The following is a 10,878-nucleotide window of genomic DNA, read 5'->3' as shown; positions in this document are numbered from 1 at the left end:
AATAAAACAAAATCAATGTTTCGTACCTCAATAAATTTCTTTGTAACAACAAATCAAAAACTCTCTGAATTACAAACAAGTAACCCCATTTCAAGAAACATTTTCAAGCAGTTTCGATTGATTTTGTGGAAACAACCTTAAAAGTTAATAAAGTTAAATAAGAAAACCAAATATCACAAATTATATGCATACAAGGGATCAAATAAAAAAATGTTAATTAAAATAAAATAACAAACAGTTCTTAACATTCATACATTTGTTTTCTATTTTCCATTTTATTTTTTTTTAATAGGTCCAAATGGTATTATCTGCAGTTCTAAGGGTCCTGGAGACATAGAAAAGTTTTTAAATAAAATTTTATAAAAATCATTTTTTGACTTTTTTGACAGCAAAATAATCTTCCATCATAAACATTAGATCCCAAAATGATTTCAAATATTATAAGTTTCTAGACTTAAAATCACGTAAAAAGCACGACAGTAAAGTTAAAATACTCTACAAAAAAATGGGATATTAAGAAAAAGTAGTTCAAAATCAATTATTGGAAATCTAGTGCAAAATATTGACTATTGGTTTTATGCAAAAACTTAAAAAAATTCAAATACCTAAAATACCCAAAACTTCGTCCACACTACGCCGATCTGCAAGCCTAATATGTAAAATAAACCGAAAATTTGCTTAAATAAATCAAGATTTTTAGTTTTTAAGTTGTGAACTTCAATAAAAAAAATTAAATCCAAATTAACAATGCTTCTGTAACCGGAACCATTACTTGTAGCGACAATTCGATAGGTAATTTAAGGTGGATTCCAATGGTTTTTATTATTTTTACCGTAAGTTTAAGAATTTTCGAAAAAAGGTAAATAAATTTTTCCAAGTGAAAAAATTAAACGCGGGTAAACTACATTGTCAACAATACAATATTCATACAATATCAACTTACTGTAATTCTTATATTGTATTTCAAGAAATTTTTTACAAAAAAGTCAAAAATCGACAAATTGAGTCTTAATTACGTTGTTTTGTTTCAAAACGACATCTTTGATGTTTAAAATGAATTGTTTTTTGATTATCTTTTTTTGCTGATAAAAGAAAAAATTGTAGAATGCCCTTACCGTAGGCATTTAATATTTAGTTGTTTGAGTAAATAGGGAACGCAATATTGATAATGCAAATATTTTTTTAAAACAATTAATAACAAAATGTAATCTAAATTATGTTACAAAAGTAAAAGAAGTGTAATGTGAGTTGACTAAAAACAGGCGTAAATAAATGCTGAAAATTTACAACAGGTTCAAAAATATAGGTACGTAATAATTTATTCACCCAGTACGTAAAGAATATTCGTAAACAATTCATAATTTTAAAAAAGCACAAATACTAGATACTTTTGAGCCAAACATAATGGAACAAATATTAAAACTTTAAAAAATAGTAAAAGTAATTACATAATTTTTACGCTTAAAATCATAAAATCGACCACATCATGCTATTGGTAGTAAAATTGTTTTTGCTAAAGTAAGAAATTATCATTAAAAACAAGGATCATTGATGCCAACTACGAATATAAATAATACTGTATTCCTGATAGATTAATTACAAGAAAAACTTTGCGGAAACCTTGAGACTTGAATGTTATTACAAAGATTTAATGTCTATTATTGATTTATTCCGTATTAAAAAAAAAACAATTAATTACTATTAAATTATTAGTTATTACTATCAAAAGTAATAATGCTTTTATTAAAATTAAATAACTGTAAAGCAAAGAATGCACGGAACAATTTGGTAAGTTGCAATAAACCCAAAATACAGATTATTAATCAATAAATACTTCATTAACTGCAAATAACTGCAATACAAGTGCAACAACTGTTTAATTCCTGCAATTACAACGATCTCACGGTGTCGTGCCTGCAGATAGGTTAACGTATAACAAGAATTCGATTTATTATAATAAGATGCAATTAGTGATTTTGCTAAAATAGAAGAAAGCATTTATTGTAACTTAATCGCTTAATTAGACAAGAGTTTCGAAAAATGTATTAACTCATTTACAATTAAATTTATGCTGACATTAATAGCAAATATGTTTCATCGAACAATACATATTGCCAAAACGATTCTTCTAATCCGTTTCAGATTGTGATCTCCATGCTTGGTTGCTTTGCTATTTAAGCTAATTACACATAACGAATATTTAACTAAGGCTGTGTTGGATAATTATTCATTTAAATACATTTTGACGTTACACTACGACTCATACGTGTAGACTTATAGTGTAGACCCAAGAACTAATAAAATAAAATTATGGACTAAAATTTTTAATTGTTTTCCCAGATCTGTTCAAAGAATCTCGTTTGATGGAATATCAGTTATTACAAAGAATTACGCAAATACCAACCAATCAAGCATGGCATAAAATCTCTCATTTGTGTGACGAAATAAATGTATGGCAATAAGACTTCTTTAAAAAGTTTACAAAAATGGTATTTTTCAATTACTGTTATTACACGAAATTGTGACACTTTTTCTAATATCGGTTTGCACCGTACAAGAATGCAGCAATTTATAAAAATATGTTACATAACAAATTTCACTTTACGAAATTTCTAATATTTAAAAGACTACAATGAATTTATTATCATTTTCGTAGTAAAATAAAAATCCTCCCCCATTCTACCTGTTGTGGCATAAAGCACCGGAAGTGTTGGTACACAACAAGGAAAGCTTTGTGATATTATCAAAGCCGTTTGCCGTCTTCAAAAATCCGGTCTAGTATTAAATAACCAGTTTTTCTACAAACTGTGATATAAAATTTCGCTAATTAAGACTATTATGTTTAATCCAATTAAAGTTATATGTTTGTGCGTTATGCGGTTATGTCAATTAGATTTTTTAATGAAACCACAAAACTTTTAATTTTATTGTTACATAAAAAATAATTACACCGCAGCGTTGTGCGACATTCCTAAAACTTGGTTTCATTGACTGATGCTTTACAAATTATTCAAAAAAGTTCTATGCTGCTTACTTTCAATTAACCATTTAACCTTTCAGGAAACGAGATAGTAACTACTATTATCTTTATTCAAATGTAAACCTACTGAGTATTGTATTGTGCAAAAATGTAGTTGACTGTGCTGAGAATTTTATTTAAATGAGCTGAAAATTCAAACGTTTCTACTACATTTTATTATCAGAATTGGGCACAATAACATTTCGTCAAAAATAATAGTATATTTTTTAATATCAGAAAATTCCTACTATTCAAAATTCCTTTCTTTGAGAAATAGTTCTCGATATATTCCTTTAGTATACATAATTTTTGCAGTAATTAACACAATACTGAAAAGCGGAGAAACTGATTGAAAAGTATAAAACTAAAACTTTAAGAATTTTAAGAAATTGAGAAACGGAAACACAAGTACTAAAAAATATAGACAATGGGAACATATGAATGAAGCTAAAAAACTATAGAACTGAGAAGTGAGGAAATTGTACTAAAAAATCGTAAGCTGGCATTTTGAAAAACTGAGAAACTTGTAGACTGAAAGACTAAAATACTGAAACAATGAGAAACTGAAAAACTGAAAAATTGCAAATTTAAAAAATTGCGTGATTGAAACACGAAGAAATTGACGACTGAGAATTTAACAAAACTGGGAGCCAAAAATCTTGAAAATTAAGCAATTGCAAGACTAGATACTAAGATATTATTATTTATATTGGGTGATTTAAAAGTATCAGACCATCCTTTGGATAGTGACATAGGACATGAAAGTGATTTAAAAATTTCTATGGATAAAAATTGTTTGAGCCTTTATTTATGAAATATAGCTCTTGAGATTTAGATTTTTAGTTTGAGTTTTTGGCACTTCAGATAAAAAGTAAATTTGTTTAGCGGATTAATAAAGTCGCCGCAAATTAGACAATAAATTAAACTTGACATCGTTGGAAACAAAAGAAAACAATTAAAACGATTGCAAAAGAAAACAAATAAAAAATATATTAAAAATCAAATTGCTTAGAAAAAATCTGAGTTTATTTTCAAGGTTTATTGAACACACCTTAATAACATCATATATCCCTTTTCAGTTTATAGTATAATTTTGGAACTGCGCATTTGCATTTTTTTAAATGAAATGGAGCACAAATTCTGAGTTTCTGGTGGGTTTTCATATCTCAAAGTGTGTCGCTGGAATTTAGTTTAACACAGAATTCTTTTCTTATACAAAAACCCTCATTAGTGCTTTATTTTTCACTCAAAAAAATTTAAATGCGCCGTTGCAATTCTACTATGAATTGAAGTGAGATATATGAGAATTAGTGCAACTCTTTTAAACTTTTAGTGAACCAATAAGTAGAAAAATTACTAAATCCAAAATTGACTTTTCAGCAAAGTAAAAAGCTCAGAAATTAAAAAGCTTTGGCTTGTGTATTTTTTAATTATATTAAAAAAATTACTTGGCAGGTCACACCTGGTAAACAATCGTTTTCAAAAGGATGCAGAAATAAGTAAATTAAAAAAATATCTGGCAGCATAAGACACAAGATTTCTTACAAAAAATACAGTACTGGTTGATTTAAGAGATTATTTTAGTTGCGTTACAATAAATGTTTTTTTGTTGTAAAAACAAGACCGCTTTTTGTTTTGGCTGGAAATTGTGCAGTCACCACCTTTTTAATCTAAATATATGTTACAACTCGTTTGGTAGAAATAGACTGTATTATCTATTGTTTCAACAATTTACCAAACACACTTTTTAATTTATTTTAAAAATGTTAACACGTTTTAGATAAATATGTTACAATGAAGTGTATAAAACCAGTGAATGGTGACAAAACTTAAAATATTCCTAACCGTCATAAAACAAATAATATTTATAGAATTATTATAGGTTCGTTAAAAAACCTTTCAAATCAAGTTTAGTTTCACAAATTAATTAATTTAGGTATGTCCAAACAAATGCACCGTTTTCCATCCACTACAGCATGGTCAAGAAATTTCGGACCATGTCTCCACGCTACAGTGTGTTGCCCCACCTTACATTCAAACAGGTGAACCGGCGTTACCTGTGGTTCTCTTCGTCATGTACCCTCAGTAAGCGATCGACAATAAACCGGCAACAAGTGGTTCGTAACACCAAGTGCTTTACTACGAATGGATTGTTAACAAAGAACAAAACCATTTTACAAAATAAAAAGTGAATGTGTGCAATATTTACAGCATCCGGGAGGATTTCGCGTCATAACGATTAATGGTGGGTCATCATCATTTCACACTAAAAGTAAACCAACTAAAAAATAGTGGATTTTTCACTTGTGTAATGTTTACGTAACTGAATTTTTCAAACGATTTCAGTGCCATAAAACCTAATAAGACCTAATTACCTTTCTTGTTTGTAGTAACACACATACCGGGAACTCCCCGATTTTGTAACTTGGAGAAGAATGCGTCTTTGCATAACAGAATTATCTTTTCATATCTGTGCAAATTCTTGTTCGTCTTCATTCATGCATTAAAAGCTTTCCCCCTCCGAGTCTCATTAATTAAGCGAAATGTCGTTTCATATTTTTTAATTATGATTTTTGAAGGCAATCCTTTTGTTCTTGCTTGAATAAATTTACTGTTGCAAAGGTCATCTAACAATAAATTTTAAAAGTAGAAAAGACTCGTTCACACAACACACATATTTCACCATCTAATTAAATCAAACTTAAAGAAGCTGCCATAAATTTTGGCTTGAAAGTCCGTACGGAAGCACGATTCCTGATTAAATTTCAGAGAAGAAGTACTAAATGTGCAAATGAATTAGTAACTCGTTTCAAACTTTTACTTATCGCTTACGTTCACTTTTAATTTGAATTAAACTTTTCTTTCAGTAAAAATAAGAATTAATTGCAGGTGTACCCTTCACAAGTCGAGCTTAGGGTGTGAAACACCGAGATTCCTCCACGAGTGCATAAGTGCAGGACTTGACATGAAATAGTGTCCTTCTATTATTTCAACAGGTAAGTTGTTAATTACATTAGCCATCAATCGGTAATTTGGACTAAATTAAGCTAATGTTAAATTTAAATTTGTGATGGGCTTTCACTACGGTAACAACAAGTATTTTCGTCCCTTGTGAGTAAAAAATTTGCGACCTCGCGAGGTCTGAGCCCTGCTATATTCAGACCGTACCTAACAGGATGTTATAGTGTGCTCAATGACCGATGACTAATCAGTTTGTCCATGGCAAACGTCTCTTGCCCGCCGATAAATCGACCATGACCATTTGAAAATTTAATTTTAGTGATTCATTTGAATTTTGAAGAAATTGCTTTAGAGACATCAATAGTGGATTAGAAACCGAACCCGCAAATCAATGACAAAACACATAATAATGCAACTGTTTGCGCACACTTACTTTCTAATTGACAAGAAATATCAAAATACGCGCGTTATCTCCGATGCATTGAACTCCGGGTAGAAATCAAAGCTCTGGGCCCGCTTTCATTTCAAATAGCCGAAGGTCGACTCATGTTATTTTGGTAATTGGTTAAGTGAGCCCACATTTGTCGCGAAATAGCACTGACAAGTATGCTAATTAAGTTTAAACAAAATTGGCAGCTTTTGACGACATTTACCAGCAATTTAATTTGTTGCTAACCTGAGATAATCACTATTTTCACCGCTTGGTTGAGTGATAAAGGGGACAGTGAATGACATTTCAATATGGGATGAAAAATACTAAACAAACGGTGTAAACGTCATTTATGTGAACTAAGCTTAGATCATAAAAGAACTTGATAAAAAAGTTAGGTAGGAAAACCTGTCGATCACAATAAAACTCTAAGAATTATTAATGAAAAGTGCTTTCCAATGAGGTCACAAGAAACTAATAGTTCGAAAATTATCTACCAAATAAACATTATATTATGAAAATTTCTCTATAATTGGATGTTATAAATATTAAGTCTGTAATTTTTTAAAAACTAAAAAAACAGAATGAAGTAGATAATAACACGTAAGTTTTGAACAGTTTATTCTTAGCACCTTAAGAATTATTTTTACAAAAAACGAAAATCAATGGATCGTATACATAAATTATAAAGTATTTGACAAAGTTTAGTCATGCATTTAAAAATAAAAAAGTTATGTTTAAATTTAAAAATTCCTTAAGTCTTATTTTGGCATTAGTATTTTTTTGTTTCTTTTTTCCTACTCGCTTCGCTCGTCGTGCTCCACACCCTCTCGCTCAACAATAGATTGTCTTGTAGTACAACTCGTATAATAATATACTATTGCGGACTCTAATTTATTTATTATTTGAGAATAGTAGCTTACTATACACGTAAAAAAAAGTTGTTCATTATCTGTGAGTGATGTGTTTCTAAAACCTTGTATACCTTTCTTCATAGTTTGAACGCATTTGACAAAATAAGAAAAAATCTTAACGCCAGTTGATTTCTTGGAATATTTTACGTAATAAAGAGTTCACAAAATTTTAATTTTGTCCCATCGTTTTTTCGAAATTGACAAAACAGGAAAAGAAATAAAGCACATATTTTTCTATAACTTCAAAACTGTTGGTTGTTCGCCTTTTTCTTGTCTCCAACATACTTTTTGGAAGATTTTACTTATGTAGAGCTCCATCACATAACATTTGTTTCATAGTTTTGACGACAAAATGAGAAAAAAAGCACAACATTATAGATAATTTTTGTATTTAATTAAACTTTTCTTCGGCTTGACTTCTTGACTTTTGCCAAATATTTAATTGTCTGTGTAAAATTTTGTACAAACAGCATTTTCTTATTTTTTAGGATGATTCCATTACAAGTTAGTTATAAAAACAAAAATGATTTTTAATTTTTTTTAGATAAGTAAGCTGGGTTAAATCGTTTTATTTTAACCCAAGTTTTTTAATTCTTTGTCTTCATTTTTATAACGCGTTGTATCTTTTTAGTTAAGTAATTTTACAACAGAGAACCGAACTCATAATCTTTCTAATTAGAAAAAATGGGAAAAAAACTATAAACTAGAAATTGTTGCTGGATAGGTAAACTAAATGAACTTTCTTCTAAATTTATTACTTAAATAGATTCAGATTTGTTTAAAATGACTGAAAAAAAATTGTTTTAACATTTACGTATTTTTGACATTATCAAAATACCAAGCAAAAATAGTTTTCTTTTTAAAATTCAGGGCATAAAACACAATAAAGAGAGCTAAAACAATTCAAACATTGAAAGTGATATTAAATTCAAGTTGGGAACCTAAATGTAAAAAATTAATTGTACAATTAACTCAAACATGCATTTTGGATCACTTGGTAATTACCGAATTAACTCGTAATTACGACAAAATGTGACAAAAATATAATAATGTCAACAAATATAACAAAATATCATGTCTTAATTTTACCACAGAATAAAACTCATGAAATACAACAACTTTACACACGTATTTCTGATACACCCTGTATATTTTTAATTTATAGATATTTTGGTATTGGTGGTACTATCACAAAGTTTGTGGTGAGATTAAAAAAAAATTATTGCAAATTTTCCTTCACGTAGAGTTGACGATTTCTACTTGCAACACCTAAAATTGATCTAATCAATTGGAAAAATATTTGCCTTCGGTATTACGTGGTTGTGCATTTATTGATTAACGAAACAATCCTAGAATAACAAAAATTTTATTCAAACGAAAAGTGCATACCAACCGACACCTCATGCTGGGGATGACCACAATGACTCCAGTTTACAATATTCAGTTAATGGCGTAATAATTTCACAGCGATTGTCTTCTAACATGTTTCCGCAATAAAGCTAATTACATAAGATAATGACATCGGAATCAATAAGGTTCAGATAAATAAAGACCACTGACGCAATTTATTCCTTTGGAAAAGTACTCTAACGTCAGTCGTTTGATTAATAGTTGAGGGTTTTTGCTCCTGTAGGAGTTGTTAGTGTTGGCTTGTTTCAGTTCATTAGACTTGATAATTGCTTTCGGAGAGGATTTCGGAAGCAGCGATCAAATTCTACGTGAAATATTTACTCTCAATATAAATTTTATGCAAATGGCACGTTTTCCTTGGCACGCACCTTTCTCTCGTAACTGTTACAGCATTAGAGTATGCCACACGACGTTTTTTTCATTTAAAATCAGTGACAATGCTGTGATAAATTATTTCCAGTTGAAATTAATCCAGTCTGCTAACAACTAATATTTATCGGGCCAAGGAAACAACAAATTTACGATATTTTAGTAATTGTTTCCTAATTTATCGATCTTTATTTAATCTACAAACTATGTCAATGACTCACAAACGCACACCTCTTTACCAAGGTATCAACGAGGAAAAATGTGTATCTTGCATCTGAAATTTCTATTCCGAATAATTTATAAACACTTTCTATTGGTTTCGGACATATTTATCAATACTTAGCCGTGGAAATGGCTGTCACAAAATCTCGCGTAATAACCAATGCACTTTAGAGTTACCTAAGGCTATTTAAACGAGTATTTAAATATTAGATGTGGCAATAAAAATAAGAAAAAACGTGATGAGCATATGTCGTGATGTGCCACATTTTTATGCTTCGCTGGACTGTTAAAAAAAAAATTAACACTTAACTATTTTTAAAATCATTCCAATTGGAGACGAAACGCTCACTTTCTTCACCTTTTTACAGAAGAAGAGCAGTTTTACTTTCAGAAGCAACCATTGAAGCTGATATTTATAACCTTGATGTTACATATACAAGGTGACTCTGATAAAACTCAAAAAATCAGAATTTTTTCAGATATTTTTGCACAAAACCTCATTTAAGCATTATGTATATCAATGGAAACTTCGATTAATTAATGTTTATTATAAAATTAATTCATTTTTATTACAAGGAATTTTAGAAAAATTCTGAAAAAAATCTCTTACATAGAGAAAAGAATAAAATACCTATTTAACAGTGAACGCTTTTTCGGTAAGATATAGTTAAATTTTTTTAACAGACTCACCTTGTGCACGCATCCAGCGTAAAAGGTACAATTTTCAAATTGATTTATTACAAAAAATTGGAAAAATCGTCTATTTATTTGCATTCACAACAAAATAGCTTTTTGGCGCCTTCACTTCATTTCACTTTCAGTTGAAAAAGTGCCGAAGGTTGAGGTTATTTCCGTCATTTTACGAAAGAGTGACCAAAGTAAAAATAGGTAGATTTTGCCAAGAAGGTCATTTCGTTTGTTAAGCATACATTTGTAAGATTTTCTCTAATTATTATTACCTCACTTAATTATGACGAAAAATTTTGACGACGAAATTATTTCTTTTACGCATCAGGTCCAAACTTGAGCAAAAAAAAGCAATTTTCTGTGAATACTTTGAAAACAACAACAATTAGAGATTCAAGGCTAATAGCAGCATTAATTTTTGTTATAACACTAAAATCTAAACAATTAAGGAGCTAATAAGGAGGCACTTTGTTCCCATATGAGGGGCCGCTAACGTTGAAATTAATTGTACAAATTTTTGGAATTAATGGAATTACTAGAATTTCAGTGATTTTTTTGGAATTACCGGAAATCTTTTAGAAATTAGTGGATCTTTTTTTGAAATAATAGAATTTCTTTTTGGAAATATCCCAGATTACTTGAAAAGAAAACTACGCTGAATTTCTTAAAAGTATTTATCGGAATTAATTTAGAACTACAAAAATTATTTTGGAATTATGAAAATTAAGTTGAATTACAAAAATTAATTTAAAATTACTAAATCAATCTGAAATATTGGAATTACTAAAATTTCGATGAATTATTTTAGGAATTATTAGAATTATTTGTGAATTTCTGGAATTCTTTTAGGAATTATAAGAGATTAC

At 29.2% G+C, this 10,878-nt stretch overlaps 1 protein-coding gene across 2 annotated transcripts in view; it reads left to right on the top strand.

Annotated features, from left to right (window-relative positions):
* Positions 1 to 5,089: 5,089 nt before the first annotated feature.
* Positions 5,090 to 10,878, top strand: part of LOC658865 (uncharacterized) — a 46,202-nt gene continuing 40,413 nt past the window's right edge. For both annotated transcript variants that reach the window (XM_008194691.3, XM_965217.4), the window contains exons 1-2: positions 5,090 to 5,264; positions 5,909 to 6,015. The gene's annotated coding sequence lies outside the window, so the exon portion shown is untranslated. The remainder of the gene's footprint in view (positions 5,265 to 5,908; positions 6,016 to 10,878) is intronic.

Source organism: Tribolium castaneum, chromosome 5 (genome assembly GCF_031307605.1).
Source record: "Tribolium castaneum strain GA2 chromosome 5, icTriCast1.1, whole genome shotgun sequence".
Taxonomy (NCBI): domain Eukaryota; kingdom Metazoa; phylum Arthropoda; class Insecta; order Coleoptera; family Tenebrionidae; genus Tribolium; species Tribolium castaneum.
This window is presented reverse-complemented; position numbering and strand designations above follow the sequence as displayed.